We start from the raw sequence: 25,479 nt of genomic DNA, 5'->3' as shown, positions 1-25,479 counted from the left end.
GCACTGATACTAGAACCTGCAACTGATGGTGCACAGAGGCTGCACCAGTGCGCACTGATGACACTAGAACCTGCAACTGATGGTGCACGGAGGCTGCACCGGTGCGCACTGATGACACTGGAACCTGCAGCTTCTGGTGCACGGAGGCTGCACCGGTGCACACTGATGACACTGGAACCTGCAGCTGATGGTACACAGAGGCTGCACCGGTGTGCACTGACACTAGAGACTGCAACTGATGGTGCACAGAGGCTGCACCAGTGCGCACTGATGACACTAGAACCTGCAACTGATGGTGCACGGAGGCTGCACCGGTGCGCACTGATGACACTGGAACCTGCAGCTGATGGTGCACGGAGGCTGCACCGGTGCACACTGATGACACTGGAACCTGCAGCTGATGGTGCACAGAGGCTGCACCGGTGTGCACTGACACTAGAGACTGCAACTGATGGTGCACAGAGGCTGCACTGGTGTGCACTGACACTAGAGACTGCAACTGATGGTGCAGAGAGGCAGCACCGGTGCACACTGATGACACTAGAACCTGCAACTGATGGTGCACGGAGGCTGCACCGGTGTGCACTGATGACACTGGAACCTGCAGCTGATGGTGCACGGAAGCTGCACTGGTGCGCACTGATGACACTGGAACCTGCAGCTGATGGAGCACGGAGGCTGCACCGGTGCGCACTGATGACACTAGAACCTGCAGCTGATGGTGCATAGAGGTTGCACCGGTGTGCACTGATGACACTGGAACCTGCAGCTGATGGTGCACAGAGGCTGCACCGGTGCGCACTGATGACACTAGAACCTGCAGCTGATGGTGCACAAAGGCTGCATCGGTGCGCACTGATGACACTAGAACCTGCAACTGATGGTGCACAAAGGCTGCACCAGTGCGCACTGATGACACTAGAACCTGCAACTGATGGTGCACAGAGGCTGCACCGGTGCGCACTGATGACACTAGAGACGGCAACTGATGGTGCACCGAGGCTGCACCGGTGCGCACTGATGACACTGTAACCTGCAACTGATGGTGCACAGAGGCTGCACTGGTGTGCACTGACACTAGAGACTGCAACTGATGGTGCACGGAGGCTGCACCGGTGCGCACTGATGACACTGGAACCTGCAGCTGATGGTGCACGGAGGCTGCACCGGTGCACACTGATGACACTAGAACCTGCAACTGATGGTGCACGGCGGCTGCACCGGTGCGCACTGATGACACTAGAACCTGCAGCTGATGGTGCACGAAGGCTGCACCGATGCGCATTGATGACACTGGAACCTGCAGCTGATGGAGCACAGAGGCTGCACCGGTGCGCACTGATGACACTAGAACCTGCAGCTGATGGTGCACAGAAGTTGCACCGGTGCGCACTGATGACACTAGAACCTGCAACTGATGGTGCACAGAGGCTGCACCGGTGCGCACTGATGAAACTAGAACCTGCAATTTATGGTGCACAGAGGCTGTACCTGTGCACACTGATGACACTGGAACCTGCAGCTGATGGTGCACAGAGGCTGCACCGGTGCGCACTGATGACACTGGAACCTGTAGCTGATGGTGCACAGAGGCTGCACCGGTGCGCACTGATGACACTGGAACCTGCAGCTGATGGTGCACAGAGGCTGCACCGGTGCGCACTGATGACACTAGAACCTGCAACTGATGGTGCACAAAGGCTGCACCGGTACGCACTGATGACAATAGAACCTGCAACTGATGGTGCACAGAGGCTGCACTGGTGCGCACTGATGACACTAGAGACGGCAACTGATGGTGCACAGAGGCTGCACCGGTGCGCAGTGATGACACTGTAACCTGTACCTGATGGTGCACAGAGGCTGCACCGGTGTGCACTGACACTAGAGACTGCAACTGATGGTGCACAGAGGCTGCACCGGTGCACACTGACACTAGAGATAGCAACTAATGGTGCATAGCGGCTGCACCGGTGTGCACTGACAATACAGACTGCAACTGATGGTGCACGGAGGCTGCACCGGTGTGCACTGACACTAGAGACTGCAACTTATGGTGCATGGAGGCTGCACTGGTGCGCACTGATGACACTGGAACCTGTACCTGATGATGCACAGAGGCTGCACCCCGTGTACTGACATTAGAGACTGCAACAGATGGTGCACAGAGGCTGCACTGGTGTGCACTGACACTAGAGACTGCAACAGATGGTGCACAGAGGCTGCACTGGTGTGCACTGACACTAGAGACTGCAACAGATGGTGCACAGAGGCTGCACCGGTGTGCACTGATACTAGAGACAGCAACTAATGGTGCATAGAGGCTGCACCGGTGTGCACTGATACTAGAACCTGCAACTGATGGTGCACAGAGGCTGCACCAGTGCGCACTGATGACACTAGAACCTGCAACTGATGGTGCACGGAGGCTGCACAGGTGCGCACTGATGACACTGGAACCTGCAGCTGATGGTGCACGGAGGCTGCACCGGTGCACACTGATGACACTGGAACCTGCAGCTGATGGTGCACAGAGGCTGCACCGGTGTGCACTGACACTAGAGACTGCAACTGATGGTGCACAGAGGCTGCACTGGTTTGCACTGACACTAGAGACTGCAACTGATGGTGCACGGAGGCTGCACCGGTGCGCACTGATGACACTGGAACCTGCAGCTGATGGTGCACGGAGGCTGCACCGGTGTGCACTGATGACACTGGAACCTACAGCTGATGGTGCACGGAGGCTGCACCGGTGCACACTGATGACACTGGAACCTGCAGCTGATGGTGCACAGAGGCTGCACCGGTGTGCACTGATGACACTAGAACCTGCAACTGATGGTGCACGGAGGCTGCACCGTGTGCACTGATGACACTGGAACCTGCAGCTGATGGTGCACGGAGGCTGCACCGGTGCACACTGATGACACTGGAACCTGCAGCTGATGGTGCACAGAGGCTGCACCGGTGTGCACTGACACTAGAGACTGCAACTGATGGTGCACAGAGGCTGCACTGGTGTGCACTGACACTAGAGTCTGCAACTGATGGTGCACGGAGGCAGCACCGGTGCACACTGATGACACTAGAACCTGCAACTGATGGTGCACGGAGGCTACACCGGTGTGCACTGATGACACTAGAACCTGCAGCTGATGGTGCACGGAGGCTGCACTGGTGCGCACTGATGACACTGGAAACTGCAGCTGATGGTGCACGGAGGCTGCACCGGTGCGCACTGATGACACTGGAACCTGCAGCTCATGGAGCACGGAGGCTGCACCGGTGCGCACTGATGACACTAGAACCTGCAGCTGATGGTGCATAGAGGTTGCACCGGTGCGCACTAATGACACTAGAACCTGCAGCTGATGGTGCACAGAGGTTGCACCGGTGCGCACTGATGACACTAGAACCTGCAACTGATGGTGCACAGAGGCTGCACCGGTGCGCACTGATGAAACTAGAACCTGCAATTTATGGTGCACAGAGGCTGCACCTGTGCGCACTGATGACTCTAGAATCTGCAACTGATGGTGCACAGAGGCTGCACCGGTGTCCACTGATGACACTGGAACCTGCAGCTGATGGTGCACAGAGGCTGCACCGGTGCGCATTGATGACACTGGAACCTGCAGCTGATGGTGCACAGAGGCTGCACTGGTGCGCACTGATGACACTAGAACCTGCAGCTGATGGTGCACAAAGGCTGCACCGGTGCGCACTGATGACACTAGAACCTGCAACTGATGTTGCACAAAGGCTGCACCGGTGCGCACTGATGACACTAGAACCTGCAACTGATGGTGCACAGAGGCTGCACCGGTGCGCACTGATGACACTAGAGACGGCAACTGATGGTGCACAGAGGCTGCACCGGTGCGCACTGATGACACTGTAACCTGCAACTGATGGTGCACAGAGGCTGCACTGGTGTGCACTGATACTAGAGACTGCAACTGATGGTGCACGGAGGCTGCACCGGTGCGCACTGATGACACTGGAACCTGCAGCTGATGGTGCACGGAGGCTGCACCGGTGCACACTGATGACACTAGAACCTGCAACTGATGGTGCACGGCGGCTGCACCGGTGCGCACTGATGACACTAGAACCTGCAGCTGATGGTGCACGGAGGCTGCACCGATGCGCACTGATGACACTGGAACCTGCAGCTGATGGAGCACGGAGGCTGCACCGGTGCGCACTGATGACACTAGAACCTGCAGCTGATGGTGCACAGAAGTTGCACCGGTGCGCACTGATGACACTAGAACCTGCAACTGATGGTGCACAGAGGCTGCACCGGTGCGCACTGATGAAACTAGAACCTGCAATTTATGGTGCACAGAGGCTGCACCTGTGCGCACTGATGACACTAGAATCTGCAACTGATGGTGCACAGAGGCTGCACCGGTGTGCACTGATGACACTGGAACCTGCAACTGATGGTGCACGGCGGCTGCACCGGTGCGCACTGATGACACTAGAACCTGCAGCTGATGGTGCACGAAGGCTGCACCGATGCGCATTGATGACACTGGAACCTGCAGCTGATGGAGCACAGAGGCTGCACCGGTGCGCACTGATGACACTAGAACCTGCAGCTGATGGTGCACAGAAGTTGCACCGGTGCGCACTGATGACACTAGAACCTGCAACTGATGGTGCACAGAGGCTGCACCGGTGCGCACTGATGAAACTAGAACCTGCAATTTATGGTGCACAGAGGCTGCACCTGTGCACACTGATGACACTAGAATCTGCAACTGATGGTGCACAGAGGCTGCACCGGTGCGCACTGATGACACTGGAACCTGCAGCTGATGGTGCACAGAGGCTGCACCGGTGCGCACTGATGACACTGGAACCTGTAGCTGATGGTGCACAGAGGCTGCACCGGTGCGCACTGATGACACTGGAACCTGCAACTGATGGTGCACAAAGGCTGCACCGGTGCGCACTGATGACAATAGAACCTGCAACTGATGGTGCACAGAGGCTGCACTGGTGCGCACTGATGACACTAGAGACGGCAACTGATGGTGCACAGAGGCTGCACCGGTGCGCAGTGATGACACTGTAACCTGTACCTGATGGTGCACAGAGGCTGCACCGGTGTGCACTGACACTAGAGACTGCAACTGATGGTGCACAGAGGCTGCACCGGTGCACACTGACACTAGAGATAGCAACTAATGGTGCATAGAGGCTGCACCGGTGTGCACTGATAATACAGACTGCAACTGATGGTGCACGGAGGCTGCACTGGTGCGCACTGATGACACTAGAGACGGCAACTGATGGTGCACAGAGGCTGCACCGGTGCGCAGTGATGACACTGTAACCTGTACCTGATGGTGCACAGAGGCTGCACCGGTGTGCACTGACACTAGAGACTGCAACTGATGGTGCACAGAGGCTGCACCGGTGCACACTGACACTAGAGATAGCAACTAATGGTGCATAGAGGCTGCACCGGTGTGCACTGACAATACAGACTGCAACTGATGGTGCACGGAGGCTGCACCGGTGTGCACTGACACTAGAGACTGCAACTTATGGTGCATGGAGGCTGCACTGGTGCGCACTGATGACACTGGAACCTCTACCTGATGGTGCACAGAGGCTGCACCCCGTGTACTGACATTAGAGACTGCAACAGATGGTGCACAGAGGCTGCACTGGTGTGCACTGACACTAGAGACTGCAACAGATGGTGCACAGAGGCTGCACTGGTGTGCATTGACACTAGAGACTGCAACAGATGGTGCACAGAGGCTGCACCGGTGTGCACTGATACTAGAGACAGCAACTAATGGTGCATAGAGGCTGCACCGGTGTGCACTGATACTAGAACCTGCAACTGATGGTGCACAGAGGCTGCACCAGTGCGCACTGATGACACTAGAACCTGCAACTGATGGTGCACGGAGGCTGCACAGGTGCGCACTGATGACACTGGAACCTGCAGCTGATGGTGCACGGAGGCTGCACCGGTGCACACTGATGACACTGGAACCTGCAGCTGATGGTGCACAGAGGCTGCACCGGTGTGCACTGACACTAGAGACTGCAACTGATGGTGCACAGAGGCTGCACTGGTTTGCACTGACACTAGAGACTGCAACTGATGGTGCACGGAGGCTGCACCGGTGCGCACTGATGACACTGGAACCTGCAGCTGATGGTGCACGGAGGCTGCACCGGTGTGCACTGATGACACTGGAACCTGCAGCTGATGGTGCACGGAGGCTGCACCGGTGCACACTGATGACACTGGAACCTGCAGCTGATGGTGCACAAAGGCTGCACCGGTGTGCACTGATGACACTAGAACCTGCAACTGATGGTGCACGGAGGCTGCACCGTGTGCACTGATGACACTGGAACCTGCAGCTGATGGTGCACGGAGGCTGCACCGGTGCACACTGATGACACTGGAACCTGCAGCTGATGGTGCACAGAGGCTGCACCGGTGTGCACTGACACTAGAGACTGCAACTGATGGTGCACAGAGGCTGCACTGGTGTGCACTGACACTAGAGTCTGCAACTGATGGTGCACGGAGGCAGCACCGGTGCACACTGATGACACTAGAACCTGCAACTGATGGTGCACGGAGGCTACACCGGTGTGCACTGATGACACTAGAACCTGCAGCTGATGGTGCACGGAGGCTGCACTGGTGCGCACTGATGACACTGGAACCTGCAGCTGATGGTGCACGGAGGCTGCACCGGTGCGCACTGATGACACTGGAACCTGCTGCTGATGGTGCACGGAGGCTGCACTGGTGCACACTGATGACACTGGAAACTGCAGCTGATGGTGCACGGAGGCTGCACCGGTGCGCACTGATGACACTGGAACCTGCAGCTGATGGAGCACGGAGGCTGCACCGGTGCGCACTGATGACACTAGAACCTGCAGCTGATGGTGCATAGAGGTTGCACCGGTGCGCACTAATGACACTAGAACCTGCAGCTGATGGTGCACAGAGGTTGCACCGGTGCGCACTGATGACACTAGAACCTGCAACTGATGGTGCACAGAGGCTGCACCGGTGCGCACTGATGAAACTAGAACCTGCAATTTATGGTGCACAGAGGCTGCACCTGTGCGCACTGATGACACTAGAATCTGCAACTGATGGTGCACAGAGGCTGCACCGGTGTGCACTGATGACACTGGAACCTGCAGCTGATGGTGCACAGAGGCTGCACCGGTGCGCACTGATGACACTGGAACCTGCAGCTGATGGTGCAGAGAGGCTGCACTGGTGCGCACTGATGACACTAGAACCTGCAGCTGATGGTGCACAAAGGCTGCACCGGTGCGCACTGATGACACTAGAACCTGCAACTGATGTTGCACAAAGGCTGCACCGGTGCGCACTGATGACACTAGAACCTGCAACTGATGGTGCACAGAGGCTGCACCGGTGCGCACTGATGACACTAGAGACGGCAACTGATGGTGCACAGAGGCTGCACCGGAGCACACTGATGACACTGTAACCTTCAACTGATGGTGCACAGAGGCTGCACTGGTGTGCACTGATACTAGAGACTGCAACTGATGGTGCACGGAGGCTGCACCGGTGCGCACTGATGACACTGGAACCTGCAGCTGATGGTGCACGGAGGCTGCACCGGTGCACACTGATGACACTAGAACCTGCAACTGATGGTGCACGGCGGCTGCACCGGTGCGCACTGATGACACTAGAACCTGCAGCTGATGGTGCACGGAGGCTGCACCGATGCGCACTGATGACACTGGAACCTGCAGCTGATGGAGCACGGAGGCTGCACCGGTGCGCACTGATGACACTAGAACCTGCAGCTGATGGTGCACAGAAGTTGCACCGGTGCGCACTGATGACACTAGAACCTGCAACTGATGGTGCACAGAGGCTGCACCGGTGCGCACTGATGAAACTAGAACCTGCAATTTATGGTGCACAGAGGCTGCACCTGTGCGCACTGATGACACTAGAATCTGCAACTGATGGTGCACAGAGGCTGCACCGGTGTGCACTGATGACACTGGAACCTGCAACTGATGGTGCACGGCGGCTGCACCGGTGCGCACTGATGACACTAGAACCTGCAGCTGATGGTGCACGAAGGCTGCACCGATGCGCATTGATGACACTGGAACCTGCAGCTGATGGAGCACAGAGGCTGCACCGGTGCGCACTGATGACACTGGAACCTGCAGCTGATGGTGCACAGAAGTTGCACCGGTGCGCACTGATGACACTAGAACCTGCAACTGATGGTGCACAGAGGCTGCACCGGTGCGCACTGATGAAACTAGAACCTGCAATTTATGGTGCACAGAGGCTGCACCTGTGCACACTGATGACACTAGAATCTGCAACTGATGGTGCACAGAGGCTGCACCGGTGCGCACTGATGACACTGGAACCTGCAGCTGATGGTGCACAGAGGCTGCACCGGTGCGCACTGATGACACTGGAACCTGTAGCTGATGGTGCACAGAGGCTGCACCGGTGCGCACTGATGACACTGGAACCTGCAACTGATGGTGCACAAAGGCTGCACCGGTGCGCACTGATGACAATAGAACCTGCAACTGATGGTGCACAGAGGCTGCACTGGTGCGCACTGATGACACTAGAGACGGCAACTGATGGTGCACAGAGGCTGCACCGGTCCGCAGTGATGACACTGTAACCTGTACCTGATGGTGCACAGAGGCTGCACCGGTGTGCACTGACACTAGAGACTGCAACTTATGGTGCACAGAGGCTGCACCGGTGCACACTGACACTAGAGATAGCAACTAATGGTGCATAGAGGCTGCACCGGTGTGCACTGATAATACAGACTGCAACTGATGGTGCACGGAGGCTGCACCGGTGTGCACTGACACTAGAGACTGCAACTTATGGTGCATGGAGGCTGCACTGGTGCGCACTGATGACACTGGAACCTGTACCTGATGGTGCACAGAGGCTGCACCCCGTGTACTGACATTAGAGACTGCAACAGATGGTGCACAGAGGCTGCACTGGTGTGCACTGACACTAGAGACTGCAACAGATGGTGCACAGAGGCTGCACTGGTGTGCACTGACACTAGAGACTGCAACAGATGGTGCACAGAGGCTGCACCGGTGTGCACTGATACTAGAGACAGCAACTAATGGTGCATAGAGGCTGCACCGGTGTGCACTGATACTAGAACCTGCAACTGATGGTGCACAGAGGCTGCACCAGTGCGCACTGATGACACTAGAACCTGCAACTGATGGTGCACGGAGGCTGCACAGGTGCGCACTGATGACACTGGAACCTGCAGCTGATGGTGCACGGAGGCTGCACCGGTGCACACTGATGACACTGGAACCTGCAGCTGATGGTGCACAGAGGCTGCACCGGTGTGCACTGACACTAGAGACTGCAACTGATGGTGCACAGAGGCTGCACTGGTTTGCACTGACACTAGAGACTGCAACTGATGGTGCACGGAGGCTGCACCGGTGCGCACTGATGACACTGGAACCTGCAGCTGATGGTGCACGGAGGCTGCACCGGTGTGCACTGATGACACTGGAACCTGCAGCTGATGGTGCACGGAGGCTGCACCGGTGCACACTGATGACACTGGAACCTGCAGCTGATGGTGCACAGAGGCTGCACCGGTGTGCACTGATGACACTAGAACCTGCAACTGATGGTGCACGGAGGCTGCACCGGTGTGCACTGATGACACTGGAACCTGCAGCTGATGGTGCACAGAGGCTGCACCGGTGTGCACTGACACTAGAGACTGCAACTGATGGTGCACAGAGGCTGCACTGGTGTGCACTGACACTAGAGTCTGCAACTGATGGTGCATGGAGGCAGCACCGGTGCACACTGATGACACTAGAACCTGCAACTGATGGTGCACGGAGGCTACACCGGTGTGCACTGATGACACTAGAACCTGCAGCTGATGGTGCACGGAGGCTGCACTGGTGCGCACTGATGACACTGGAACCTGCAGCTGATGGTGCACGGAGGCTGCACCGGTGCGCACTGATGACACTGGAACCTGCTGCTGATGGTGCACGGAGGCTGCACTGGTGCGCACTGATGACACTGGAAACTGCAGCTGATGGTGCACGGAGGCTGCACCGGTGCGCACTGATGACACTGGAACCTGCAGCTGATTGAGCACGGAGGCTGCACCGGTGCGCACTGATGACACTAGAACCTGCAGCTGATGGTGCATAGAGGTTGCACCGGTGCGCACTAATGACACTAGAACCTGCAGCTGATGGTGCACAGAGGTTGCACCGGTGCGCACTGATGACACTAGAACCTGCAACTGATGGTGCACAGAGGCTGCACCGGTGCGCACTGATGAAACTAGAACCTGCAATTTATGGTGCACAGAGGCTGCACCTGTGCGCACTGATGACACTAGAATCTGCAACTGATGGTGCACAGAGGCTGCACCGGTGTGCACTGATGACACTGGAACCTGCAGCTGATGGTGCACAGAGGCTGCACCGGTGCGCACTGATGACACTGGAACCTCCAGCTGATGGTGCACAGAGGCTGCACTGGTGCGCACTGATGACACTAGAACCTGCAGCTGATGGTGCACAAAGGCTGCACCGGTGCGCACTGATGACACTAGAACCTGCAACTGATGTTGCACAAAGGCTGCACCGGTGCGCACTGATGACACTAGAACCTGCAACAGATGGTGCACAGAGGCTGCACCGGTGCGCACTGATGACACTAGAGACGGCAACTGATGGTGCACAGAGGCTGCACCGGTGCGCACTGATGACACTGTAACCTGCAACTGATGGTGCACAGAGGCTGCACTGGTGTGCACTGATACTAGAGACTGCAACTGATGGTGCACGGAGGCTGCACCGGTGCGCACTGATGACACTGGAACCTGCAGCTGATGGTGCACGGAGGCTGCACCGGTGCACACTGATGACACTAGAACCTGCAACTGATGGTGCACGGCGGCTGCACCGGTGCGCACTGATGACACTAGAACCTGCAGCTGATGGTGCACGGAGGCTGCACCGATGCGCACTGATGACACTGGAACCTGCAGCTGATGGAGCACGGAGGCTGCACCGGTGCGCACTGATGACACTAGAACCTGCAGCTGATGGTGCACAGAAGTTGCACCGGTGCGCACTGATGACACTAGAACCTGCAACTGATGGTGCACAGAGGCTGCACCGGTGCGCACTGATGAAACTAGAACCTGCAATTTATGGTGCACAGAGGCTGCACCTGTGCGCACTGATGACACTAGAATCTGCAACTGATGGTGCACAGAGGCTGCACCGGTGTGCACTGATGACACTGGAACCTGCAGCTGATGGTGCACAGAGGCTGCACCGGTGCGCACTGATGACACTGGAACCTGCAGCTGATGGTGCACAGAGGCTGCACTGGTGCGCACTGATGACACTAGAACCTGCAGCTGATGGTGCACAAAGGCTGCACCGGTGCGCACTGATGACACTAGAACCTGCAACTGATGTTGCACAAAGGCTGCACCGGTGCGCACTGATGACACTAGAACCTGCAACTGATGGTGCACAGAGGCTGCACCGGTGCGCACTGATGACACTAGAGACGGCAACTGATGGTGCACAGAGGCTGCACCGGTGCGCACTGATGACACTGTAACCTGCAACTGATGGTGCACAGAGGCTGCACTGGTGTGCACTGATACTAGAGACTGCAACTGATGGTGCACGGAGGCTGCACCGGTGCGCACTGATGACACTGGAACCTGCAGCTGATGGTGCACGGAGGCTGCACCGGTGCACACTGATGACACTAGAACCTGCAACTGATGGTGCACGGCGGCTGCACCGGTGCGCACTGATGACACTAGAACCTGCAGCTGATGGTGCACGGAGGCTGCACCGATGCGCACTGATGACACTGGAACCTGCAGCTGATGGAGCACGGAGGCTGCACCGGTGCGCACTGATGACACTAGAACCTGCAGCTGATGGTGCACAGAAGTTGCACCGGTGCGCACTGATGACACTAGAACCTGCAACTGATGGTGCACAGAGGCTGCACCGGTGCGCACTGATGAAACTAGAACCTGCAATTTATGGTGCACAGAGGCTGCACCTGTGCGCACTGATGACACTAGAATCTGCAACTGATGGTGTACAGAGGCTGCACCGGTGCGCACTGATGACACTGGAACCTGCAGCTGATGGTGCACAGAGGCTGCACCGGTGCGCACTGATGACACTGGAACCTGCAGCTGATGGTGCACAGAGGCTGCACCGGTGTGCACTGATGACACTAGAACCTGCAACTGATGGTGCACAAAGGCTGCACCTGTGCGCACTGATGACACTAGAACCTGCAACTGATGGTGCACAGAGGCTACACTGGTGCGCACTGATGACACTAGAGACGGCAACTGATGGTGCACAGAGACTGCACTGGTGCGAACTGATGACACTGTAACCTGTACCTGATGGTGCACAGAGGCTGCACCGGTGTGCACTGACACTAGAGACTGCAACTGATGGTGCACAGAGGCTGCACCGGTGCGCACTGACACTAGAGATAGCAACTAATGGTGCATAGAGGCTGCACCGGTGTGCACTGACAATACAGACTGCAACTGATGGTGCACGGAGGCTGCACCGGTGTGCACTGACACTAGAGACTGCAACTTATGGTGCACGGAGCCTGCACTGGTGCGCACTGATGACACTGGAACCTGTACCTGATGGTGCACAGAGGCTGCACCCCGTGTACTGACATTAGAGACTGCAACAGATGGTGCACAGAGGCTGCACTGGTGTGCACTGACACTAGAGACTGCAACAGATGGTGCACAGAGGCTGCACTGGTGTGCACTGACACTAGAGACTGCACCGGTGTGCACTGATACTAGAGACAGCAACTAATGGTGCATAGAGGCTGCACCGGTGTGCACTGATACTAGAACCTGCAACTGATGGTGCACAGAGGCTGCACCAGTGCTCACTGATGACACTAGAACCTGCAACTGATGGTGCACAGAGGCTGCACCGGTGCGCACTGATGACACTGGAACCTGCAGCTGATGGTGCACGGAGGCTGCACCGGTGCGCACCGATGACACTAGAGACGGCAACTGATGGTGCACAGAGGCTGCACCGGTGCGCACTGATGACACTGTAACCTGTACCTGATGGTGCACAGAGGCTGCACCGGTGTGCACTGACAATACAGACTGCAACTGATGGTGCACGGAGGCTGCACCGGTGTGCACTGACACTAGAGACTGCAACTTATGGTGCACGGAGCCTGCACTGGTGCGCACTGATGACACTGGAACCTGTACCTGATGGTGCACAGAGGCTGCACCCCGTGTACTGACATTAGAGACTGCAACAGATGGTGCACAGAGGCTGCACTGGTGTGCACTGACACTAGAGACTGCAACAGATGGTGCACAGAGGCTGCACTGGTGTGCACTGACACTAGAGACTGCAACAGATGGTGCACAGAGGCTGCACTGGTGTGCACTGATGACACTGGAACCTGGAACTGATGGTGTGTAGAGGCTGCACAGGTGCGCACTGACACTAGAGACTGCAACTGATGGTGTACGGAGGCTGCACCGGTGTGCACTGACACTAGAGACCGCAACTAATGGTGCATAGAGGCTGCACCGTTGTGCACTGACACTAGAGACTGCAACAGATGGTGCACAGAAACTGCACCGGTGTGCACTGACACTAGAGACTTAAACTCATGGTGCACAGAGGCTGCACAGGTGCGCACTGACACTAGAGACTGCAACTGATAGTCCACAGACACTGCACCGGTGTGCACAGACACTGCAACTGATGGTGCACAGAGGCTGCACGGGTGCGCACTGACACTAGATACTGCAACTGATAGTGCACAGACACTGCACCGGTGTGCACTGACACTAGAGACTTCAACTCATGGTGCACAGAGGCTGCACCGGTGCGCACTGATGGCACTGGAACCTGCACCTGATGGTGCACAGAGGCTGCACTGGTGTGCACTGATCCTGGAGCCTAGAAGCTGTACATGTGTGCACTGACAGTAGAGATTGCAACTGATGATGAACGGAGGCTGCACCGGTGTTCACTGACACTAGAGACTGCAACTCATGGTGCACAGACACTGCACCGGTGTGCACTGACACTAGAGACTGTAACAGATGGTGCACAGAGGCTGCAGTGGTGTGCACTGACACTAGGACTGCAACTGATGGTGCACAGAGGCTGCACAGGTGCGCACTGACACTAGAGACTGCAACTGATAGTGCACAGACACTGCACCAGTGTGCACTGACACTAGAGACTGCAACTCATGGTGCACAGAGGCTGCACTGGTGCGTACTGATGACACTGGAACCTGCATCTGATGGTGCACAGAGGCTGCACTGGTGTGCACTGGTCCGGGAGCCTAGAAGCTGTACAGGTGTGCACCGACACTAGAGACTGCAACTGATGGTCACGGAGGCTGCACCGGTTTGCACTGACACTATAGACTGCAACTCATGGTGCACAGAGGCTGCACCGGTGTGCACTGATGACACTCGAACCTGCACCTGATGGTGCACAGAGTTTGCACCGGTGTGCACTGGTCCTCGAGTCTAGAAGCTGTACAGTTGTGCACTGACACTGGAGCCTAGAGTCTGCACCGGTGCACTGACACTAGAGACTGCAACTGATGGTGCACAGAGGCTGCACCGGTGTGCACTGACACTAGAGACTTCAACTCATGGTGCACAGAGGCTGCACCGGTGCGCACTGATGGCACTGGAACCTGCACCTGATGGTGCACAGAGGCTGCACTGGTGTGCACTGATCCTGGAGCCTAGAAGCTGTACATGTGTGCACTGACAGTAGAGATTGCAACTGATGATGAACGGAGGCTGCACCGGTGTTCACTGACACTAGAGACTGCAACTCATGGTGCACAGACACTGCACCGGTGTGCACTGACACTAGAGACTGTAACAGATGGTGCACAGAGGCTGCACTGGTGTGCACTGACACTAGGACTGCAACTGATGGTGCACAGAGGCTGCACAGGTGCGCACTGACACTACAGACTGCAACTGATAGTGCACAGACACTGCACCAGTGTGCACTGACACTAGAGACTGCAACTCATGGTGCACAGAGGCTGCACTGGTGCGTACTGATGACACTGGAACCTGCATCTGATGGTGCACAGAGGCTGCACTGGTGTGCACTGGTCCGGGAGCCTAGAAGCTGTACAGGTGTGCACCGACACTAGAGACTGCAACTGATGGTCACGGAGGCTGCACCGGTTTGCACTGACACTATAGACTGCAACTCATGGTGCACAGAGGCTGCACCGGTGTGCACTGATGACACTCGAACCTGCACCTGATGGTGCACAGAGTTTGCACCGGTGTGCACTGGTCCTGGAGTCTAGAAGCTGTACAGTTGTGCACTGACACTGGAGCCTAGAGTCTGCACCGGTGCACTGACACTAGAGACTGCAACTGATGGTGCACAGAGGCTGCACCGGTGTGCACTGACACTAGAGACTACAACAGATGGTGCAAAGAGGCTGCACCAATGTGTACTGACACTAGAGACTGCAACTGGTGGTGCACAGAGGCTGCACCGGTGTGCACTGGTCCTGGAGCCTTGAAGCTGTACAGGTGTGCATAGACACTGGAGACTGCAACAGATGGTTCACAGAGGCTGCACTGGGCGCACAGACACTAGAGACTGCAACTGATAGTGCACAGAGGCTGCAAGGGTGAACATTGACATAGGAGCCTGCATCTGATGGTGCACAGAGGCTGCACTTGTGCGCAGTGACACTGGAGTCTGACACTGATGTTGCATAGAGGTTGCACCGGTACACACTGACACTGGGGCCTGCAACTGATGGGGCACAGAGGCTGAACCAGTGTGCACTGACACTAGAGCATGAAACATATGCTGCACAGAGGCTTCACAGGTGTGCACTGGCACTGAAGCCTGCAACTGAGAGTTCACAGAGGCTGCGCTGGTGTGCACTTACACTAGAGACTGCAACTGATGGTGCACAGAAGCTGCACCAGTGTGCACTGACACTGGAGCCTACAACTGATGGTGCACAGGGGCTGCACCGGTGCCCACTGCTCTGGAACCTATAGGCTGCACTGATTTGCACTGACACTGAAAGGTGCAACTGATGGTGTACAGAAGCAGCAACGGTGTGCACTGACACTAGAGCCTGCAACTGATGGTACAGAGATGCTGCACTGGTGTGCACTGGAACCTGCAACTGATGGTGCACAGACACTGTACTGGTGTACACTTGCACTGGAGACTGCAACTGATGGTGCTACAGAAGCTGCACAAGTGTGCACTGCCACTGAAACCTGCAACTGATGGTGCACCGAGGCTGCACCAATGCGCACTGACACTAGAGCCTGCAACTGATGGTACACAGAAGCTGCAACGGTGTGCACTGACACTGGAGCCTGCAACTAATGGTGCACAGAGGCTGCACCAGTGTGCACTGACAAAGAAGCATGCAACTAATGATGCACAAAGGCTGCACTGATGTACACAAACATTGGAGCCTGCAATGGATGGTGTACAGAGGTTTCACAGGTGGGCACTGAGATTTGAGACTGCAACTGATGATGCACAGAGGCTGCATGGTTGAACCCTGACATTGGAGCTTGCAAATGATGGTGCACAGAGGCTGCACCAGTGAACACTGACACTGGAGCCTGAAACTGATGGTGCAGCATATATTGTGCCACCCATGAGAGCCCATGCAAAATGTATCTGCAGGCCTGTCATTGCAGCCAGCGTGAAAAGGTGCATGCACCCTTTCACTACAGGTCACTGCACCAGGTCACTGTAAGTCACCCCTATGGCAGGCCCTCCTAGCCCCGAGGGCAGGGTGCAGGTCCCTGTGTATGAGGGCACCCCTGCATGAGCAGAGGAGCCCCTATGAAATCCAGGTCCATTGCACTGGACTTCGTAAGTGCTGGGAAGCAATTCTACCCATGTAACCAGACATAGGTCACTCCTATGTCCAACTACATAATGGTAACTCCAAACCTGGGCATGTTTGGTATCAAACATGTCAGAATCATAACCCAATACTGTTGGCAGTATTGGTTGCATGATTCCATCCACTCTGGGGGCTCCTTAGAGAACCCCGCAGTATTTCTCCTACCAGTCTATCTGGGTTTTGCAGGCAGCCCGTGCTGCTGCCACTCACCAGACAGGTTTCTGCCTTTCTGCTGCTTGACAAGCTCAAGCAGGGGAAGGCAGAACAAAAGATTTCATGTGGGAGAGGGAGTCAACACCCTCTCCCTTGGAAATAGGTGTGACATGGCTTGGGAGGGGCAGCCTCCCCAAACCACGGTATGCTTTGAAGGGCACATTTGGGAACCTCCTTGCATAAATCAGTTTCCACTAGTCCAGGGACCCTGATCCCTGCTTTGGTGTGAAACTGGACAAAGGAAAGCAGAGTGACCACTTCTCTGTCCATCACCACCCAAGGGATGGTGCCCAGAGCTCCTCCAGATGGCCATTTGATTCTACCGTCTTGAAACCAAGATGTGCAGAGGCCCCTGAGAGCATCTGAGTGACCAGGTCAGGCAGGTGACGTAACAGCCCCCTTCTGATAGGTGGTCACCTTGCTAGGTGGCCAAACCCCCTTTTAGGGTTATTTAGGGACTGCCTATGTCAGGACCGGAGGCTTCTGATTATGCTTCTCTTTCTTTACTGACAAAAAACAGCAGCCAATGAAAAATAAAACTACAATACCCATGAGGTCACAACCTCAACTTCATTCCCAATCAAGGACTACCCCTCCCTATATATGGCATATCTACCGAAGTCCGTCCTCTTTCTTTGCTCTGTAAGCAGTTCAATAAAACATAAGGTCCAACCAATAACTTCTTAACTTTAGGGACAACACAACCAGTGCGAAACGTCCAACTTCAAGGCTCAGTCCATTGAGATCTTTCAGGAAGTCATCTCATCTGAAAACCGAAATATAGTGCAATAACCCTTGTACAATAAACAATACAGTCATATATAACAAGTCTGGGAGGGATAACCAATGATACTAATGCAATATCTTGCAATGTTCTTCAATCAATGAAAAACACGGGTGGGATAATCCTCACCTCCGTGTCCTTAATAGAATTTTAAATTCTTGTTGCGTAAGCTAGAAAATTTTGGATTCTATGTCAGGACCGGAGGCTTCCGATTATGCTGGTTTAAAGCTGATCTACGACTGCCGAAGCCACATCCACAATAGGTTTATGATAGAAGAGTTTAAAGGTGGAATCGGAAGACCAATCTGCGGCTTTCATAATATCTTCCAACCTAGAACCCACATTAAAGGATTTGGAAGCCGTAGCCCTTCTAACAAAATGGGTTCCAAAGACTGTAGTGTCAATGCCCGCTTCTTGAAGCAACCATCTGATCCACCTGGCCAGAGTAGCAGATGAAACAGGCCCAAAAGGTTTTTGAAGTGAAATCAACAACTGTCCACTCGAATCTCAACGAAATTCACGAGTAACATCTTCATATACTTTTAAACATTTAACTACACGGAGTTTAGCATTATCTCTAAAACTAGGATTAGAAATGCAAATGGAATGAGATTCCGTACGTTTAGAGATTCTAAAAGCGACCCCCGAAGGAGTAAATACTCTACCTGCAATATCCAGTGCTTTAACATCCGATACCCTCCTGCAGGAAATAAGACATAGCAACATGGCTAGTTTCTCCGACAATTGTTTTCTGGTTAAACCTTCATTGGCCGGCCAAGCCACCAACATTTTTAAGACAATATTAACATCCCATAATACTGAATACTTAGGTTGAGGGGGCCAAACAACTCTGATGCCATGCAAAAGTTCACAAATCAGAGGATGTTCTCCAATTGGTTTATCATCTATTCTGGGGTGTTTAGCTGAAATGGCTGATCTGAAATTATTAATAGTCCTATAAGCTAGGCCTTGAGAGGCTAGATGAGATAAAAAATCTGCTATCAAATGCACAGGGGCCCCCGTGGGATCCACGTTCCCTTGATTGCACCAATCCAACCATCGCTTCCAGGCCGAAGCGTATCTTCTGTGTGTGCTAGGTGCCAAGGATTGGGAGGGAAAGAATTTAGTGTTTTCTGAAAATTGAGAGACTTGTTGCGATCCCCCGAAATCCTCCAAGCCATGAGGGATAATTGCCCCTCCAGAATGAGAGGATGTGGAAGGCCCATCGGGTCTAATAGTAGATCCTCCGATCTCTGGATCTGAACAGGGGATTCTCAACATAGATTTAGAACCACTGGGAACCAAGATTGAGCTTTCCAACAAGGTGTCACCAGAACCATTTCTACCTTCTGATGAAGAACCTGGGAAAGTACTCGATGAATCATTGAGAAAGGAGGAAAGGCATAAGTCAGTTCCTCCGACCATATCTGAAGTAAAGCGTCTGAATTGAGAGCTTGAGGATCCTGCCTCCAACTGTAAAACCTCGGCAGGTGTGCGCTCAGACAAGACGCAAACAGATCTATTGAAAAAGGACCCCATCGGTGATTGAGAAAACGAAATACTCTGGGATGTAACCTCCAATCGCTGACATCCCGAAGATACCGGGAGTTCCAATCTGCCGCTACATTCACTGAGCCCGGAATATATTCCACCATGACAGATTTCTGATGGGCTAGACAAAAGTGCCAGAAATCCTTTGCAATCTCCACTAGCATTCTGGACTGTGTTCCCCCCAGTTTGTTTATATACCTGACAGCGGAAATGTTGTCCATCTTCAGGGGGATACAACATTGAGTCTTGACAGGGGACAACATCTTCACTGTAAAAGAGCCCGCTAGAAGCTCTAGACAATTGATGTGCATCCGGAGTTCTTCTGGGGACCAATGTCCTCCTGTCTCCAGTTGACCACATCTGGCTCCCCTACCCCATCTGCTGGTGTCTGACTCTATGATTATCTCCGGAATTGATGCAAAGATTGCTCTGCCATTCCAGGCATCCATATGGGTCAGCCACCATTGGATTTCCGTTCGGGCTTCCTGGGACAGTCTCACTTGCTCCGAGTAAGAGAGGCCCTTTCGATGATGTAAGATATTCTTTCTCTGCAGGGCTCGATAATGTAAAGGACCCGGAAAAATAGCCTGAATCGACGATGCTAAGAGGCCCACCAATCGGGCAAGAACCCTCAAGGAAATCGAAGGAACAGACAAGACTCTCCTCAACTCCTTCTTGATGGCCAGTCTCTTTGTCAAAGGAAGTTTCAATTAGGCTGAGATTGAATCTATCTTGAAGCCCAAAAAGTATATCTGGTGGGCTGGAATCAGTTGGGATTTTTCTACGCTTATAATGAACCCCAGGTCTTGGAGCAACTGAATGGTCCAGGATAGATGGAGAAGTACTGGGTTCTTTTGTTGAGCCGTGATTAAAATGTGGTCCAGATAAATGAGAAGCCGAACGCCTTTTTCTCGAAGCCACTGCACCACTGGACGCATTACCTTGGTGAAACACCAGGGAGCTGAAGACAGCCCGAAGGGAAGAGCTGCAAATTCGTAACAATTTGTTTGCCAAAAGAACTGAAGGAAGCGTCAATGAGAGGAAGAAATGGGAATTGTTAGATAAGTGTCTTTGAGGTCCAATCGGACCATCCAATCCCCTTCTAACAATAGATCTCGAAGGAGATGAATACCCTCCATCTTGAAATGTCGATAGACAATCCAAGAATTGAAGTGTCGGAGGTTGAGAACTAATCGAGAACCCCCTCCCTTCTTTTGGACCAATAAGATTGTGCTGATGAAGCCTCTTGGATGGGGATGAGAAAGAACAATCACCCCTTGCCGAAGTAAACTTTCGACCTCCATATCTATGAAAGAACTTTCTTGTTGGGAAAAAAGGAGAGGAGGAGGAATAGAACTTTGTTCTGGTGTTGAGTAAAATTCTAGGTGACAACCTTGAACGGTTTCCACTACCCAAGGATCTTGAGTGATGTGAGACCAATTGTGTACAAATAGACCCACTCTGCCCCCCAGAACAACTTCCCCAGAAGGAAGAAGAATTACCTGTTTGGGAGGAATTCAGGCCATATTGTCCTCTATGAGGTCCTCTGGCGTTACGTCCTCTGTAACCCCGACCTCTCGCGGGATAAAAGTTGGTGTTGGTCTGGTAACCTGAAGCACCTCTGTAGTAGGGTCTGGAAGTCTGAGGACTGAACCGGCCTGACATTTGACCAAAATGCCCGGCCCTGTGAAAAAGGCCACTATTGAAGACCTTCTTGATGGAAGTTTGGGCTCAGACTCCACTCCATGGGTTGAGTCCCCTGGGCCTTGCTGGTCCACTTCAGCCTTGAAACTCTTCTTTTTCTTCTCTGGCATTTGCCAAGGCTTGTTTGTGGTTCTCCTGCACCCCTGACCAACTGCAACCCGACAGCCAACGTGGGACACCATCTGCATTGCTTCAGCTTCGCCTCTTCATCTCCTGCGCTGCACAGCTGGTCTTCTTTTTCCCTTGTTGACCTGGTCCTGCATCCACAGAAGGGTGGATAGTGGCTCCTGCCACGACCGGACGCTCCATCATGAACTGGACTATGACCCCTTCCTTTGCAGGTCCTCTTCAGCCAAAATCCACCTTTGGATTCCTCCAGGCTGGTCAGGGTCTTGCACAATCCTTTTGCTAAGTCCTCCTGTTGGTTCTGGGGAAAACCAGGTACTTACCTCTGCTCTCCTGGACACTGGGGGTCACTTTGGTACTCAACTCTTGGGGTTCGTAGTTCCCCCAGCTCCCCTCTAACGACTCCACATCCTTGGGTGGGGACAGTATCTAGCATTCCACTTTCTTAGTATATGGTTTCACTATTTTCTAATACCTTTGCCAATGTTTATTGTTTTCATGCTTACAGTTTGCTATTCCTTATTATCCTTAGTGTGTACTTTCCTCCAGGTGGGGGCTGTCTATTAGTATTCTAGTGTTGTGTAACCATAATAAAGTACCTTTATTTTTGTAGCACTGTGTGACTCTTTCATGTGTGATAGGTTACTGTGTTAATATTTTGGTATTGCATAAGCTTTGCAAGTCTTCCAGATAAGTCTTGGTTGCTCATCCATAGCTACCTCAGTTAAGCGGTTTTCTCCATACGTCAACTACAACAGTCAATGGAAAAGAAATTGGTTGGAAAAACAGTTTTGGGACCCCACCCCACTTTCATCTTTGCACCCTCTTAACAGTTCACCACAAAAAATAGAGGTCTGTAAGGTTTTGCTGCGATTCATCAAATAGGTGGAAAATGATTAGGGAGCAAGAGTCCGAGGAACTCCTATCTCTGGGAATCCTAACTATAACTACACAGTGGCACCCAGATTTAATGTGACTTATTGCTTTTTATCTATTGTATTTGTATTGTATTTCAGGGAAGGGGGCGCACGGCCCAAAGGCTGCGTGTGTCATGGGGTTGGCTGCCTTAGAGAGGTTGGCTACTTGCAGGGGGGTTGGCCGCAGGGCCTGGTAACATGCAAAACCCTGTGGCCAACCCCTGCGGCCAACCCACCCCCATTCTCACATGTGGGGTTGGCTGACTGCGGGGAGTTTGGCCAGGACATGAGGCCAAACGCATGCCTGGCTGAAGGCTATGCATGGCATGCGGTTGGCTGCCTGCGGGGGAGGAGGGAGAGGATGGCATCACATATGGAAATAAAATATTATTTTTAGTTTTTAAAAAACTTAGAAATTCACTGGAAAAAAAATAAGGTTAAAGTGATATTTTACGCAGGTGAAAATGTCAGTTAGAACATACTATTTTAAACGAACAAAACCACTGAAATTCACCAGTTACAGTTATCTTCAGTAACTGTAACTGATGTCCTAAAGTAACTATAACTCGTGCCCCTGCCATGAACAGTGATGGCATCAATGTAATTTCAGATGTTGCAGTCATGTTATCAATGATGTCATAGATCTTGTCATGAGTCATGTAATATGTGGGGTAATTAGCAGTGCATCGTGGGGGCTCGAAGTACAGTTACTTTGGGGAACAAGTCCCGGGCAGGGGTGGTCTCCCTGGGCCACTGCTATGCTTCAGGACTGAGGGGTGGATTCCCTGGGGCTGATATAGGCTCGGGCTTGGGGAGGGAGCTGCACATCCCCCTGTTAAAAAAACATACAGCCCCAAGGAGATGGGGTTCTGGTGGCATTAGGAGGCTTGGGGAAGGGGACTACACACACTCCCCTTTTTCAAATATAGCAGCCCTGGTGACTGGGTTCACCAGGGCCTTACGAGGCTCGGGGAGGGGGTGTGCTCCTCTTCCCTTTTCAAAATTTGCTGGGGGATGGGGTCTGGGGGAACAGAAAGAAAGCAGGACCGGGATTAGGAAAAGAAGGGGGGAGGGGAAGAAATAGAGTTAAGCAGAGGACAATCCACTTACCTGTATCTATTTCGCTCTTTTTCCTGCATGCGCCTCCTGGGAACCCTAGAAGAGAAGACGAAGAGGAGACTCTCAGAAAAACTGTTAACCAACCTCAAGGGAATAACTAAAACTTTCTGCACATTTCCTATACCTAATAAAAATTCCTACTGCATCTGATCAGTGGCTATTAGTCCTCATTGCGCCACCCTGTTACAGGATCCTTGAAACCGAAATCAGCCGCCCTCCCCATCAAATTATAATCATTGCCCTGCTGGGCCCTGGCCCACCCAGGGTCATATACATTAAAAAAGAAACTGGAGGATTTTTTTGGGAGGGTGGTTTTAATTCCACAAGAGTACAGATCATTGTGTCAAATAAAACATTTTTTTTTATTATGGCCTGGGTGGGGGGGCAGGGGGAGTCCCACTAGGACCCACCACCTCTTTGAACATTTTCAGGACATAATGGCTAGCCCAACATTTTTGTTCATGTTGCAGCCAGCCAATCAGAGCACTCCCTTCCATGGGACCCTCACTCTCGCTGGAGCGAGGTGGCCCTGAAGAGGAAAGGTCCCCTAGGCTCATCAGAATGCTTTTATTTTTTTAAGTTGTGCTTACGGGACTCTTGCGAGAGTCACGAAAACCTAACCACCCAGACATGCAATTATTTTTTAACCTTAATTTCTCACAAAGTACCGACCAGATTTACCCCAAATCACAAAAAACATTCTTTGTGGAACAAGAGCTGGCTTCCTGCCAAATATGAAGTAATTCTATTCAGCAGTTTTGACTGTAGTGCATTTCAATAATTCCTAAGGAAATTTCATGGGGATTTTGTGTTCTGGGCCCCTCCCCTTTTCTCTGCCCCCATTTGATGGATCACACCGAAACTTTCCATGAAGAGCTATGCAAAAATAGAGCACTTTTTGGAAAGTTTTGCGAATATTCGTCAAATGGCACCAAAATTATTAGCAAACTAAATTAAAAATGTCTTGTACATTTATTTCCACATGTATATACATGTAATGATATTTACAAGGCCAGATATACACATATACGTAAGGCATAAATAGAAATAGTTATATTTTTTTGTATGTATAATTTTCATATCTTTATACAACGTATAAAGTCATGTACATAGACACTTATACGTGCATGTAGGAAAGTGCCCCTTTTCGCATGGTTACCCCCCTCATTTTTTGCCTGATATTGATTCTGACTTGACAGAGAGTGTGCTGGTATCCTGCTAACCAGGCTCCAGCACCAGTGTTCTTTCACTACAGATGTACCATTGTTTCCACAATTTGCACACCCTGGGCACACAGATAAGTCTCTTGTAAAAGGTACCAATGGTGTGCCCAGGGCCCTGTGGCCAGGGAGGGTCCCCAAGGGCTGCAGGACCCTAAGGGACCCAGCACCTAACACATGCACACTGCCATTGTAGATTGTGTGTGTTGGTGGGGAGAAAAAGGCAAAGTCGACATGGCATCTTTCTTAGGGTGCCATGCACACAAAACACTGCCTGTGGCATAGGTAAGTCACCTCTCTAGCAGGCCTTAAAGCCCTAAGGTATGGTGCACTATACCACAGGTGAGGGCATAGCTGCATGAGCACTATGCCCCTACAGTGTCTAAGTCTATTCTTAGACATTGTAAGTACAGTGTGGCCATCTTAAGTATATGTTCTGGAAGTCTGTCAAAACAAACTCCACATTTCCATAATGGCTACACTGAATACTGGGACGTTTGGTATCAAACTTCTCAGAACAATAAGCCCACACTGATGCCAGTGTTGGATTTATTGTAAAATGCACGCCGAAGGCATCTTAGAGATGCCCCCTGCTTTTTAGCCAAACCTTTAGTGCCGGACTGACGAGTCTGTGCCAGCCTGCCCCTCCCAGACAGGTTTCTGACCTCAGGGGGTGAGAGCCATTGTGCACTCCGAGGCCAGAAACAAAGCCTTCACTGCGTGGAGGTGCTTCACACCTACCCCCCTGCAGGAACTGTAATACTTGGCAGTGAGCCTCAAAGGCTCAGG

This window comes from Pleurodeles waltl, chromosome 8 (assembly GCF_031143425.1).
Source record: "Pleurodeles waltl isolate 20211129_DDA chromosome 8, aPleWal1.hap1.20221129, whole genome shotgun sequence".
In the NCBI taxonomy this organism is placed as follows: Eukaryota; Metazoa; Chordata; class Amphibia; order Caudata; family Salamandridae; genus Pleurodeles; species Pleurodeles waltl.
Note: the sequence above shows the minus strand (reverse complement) of the source record.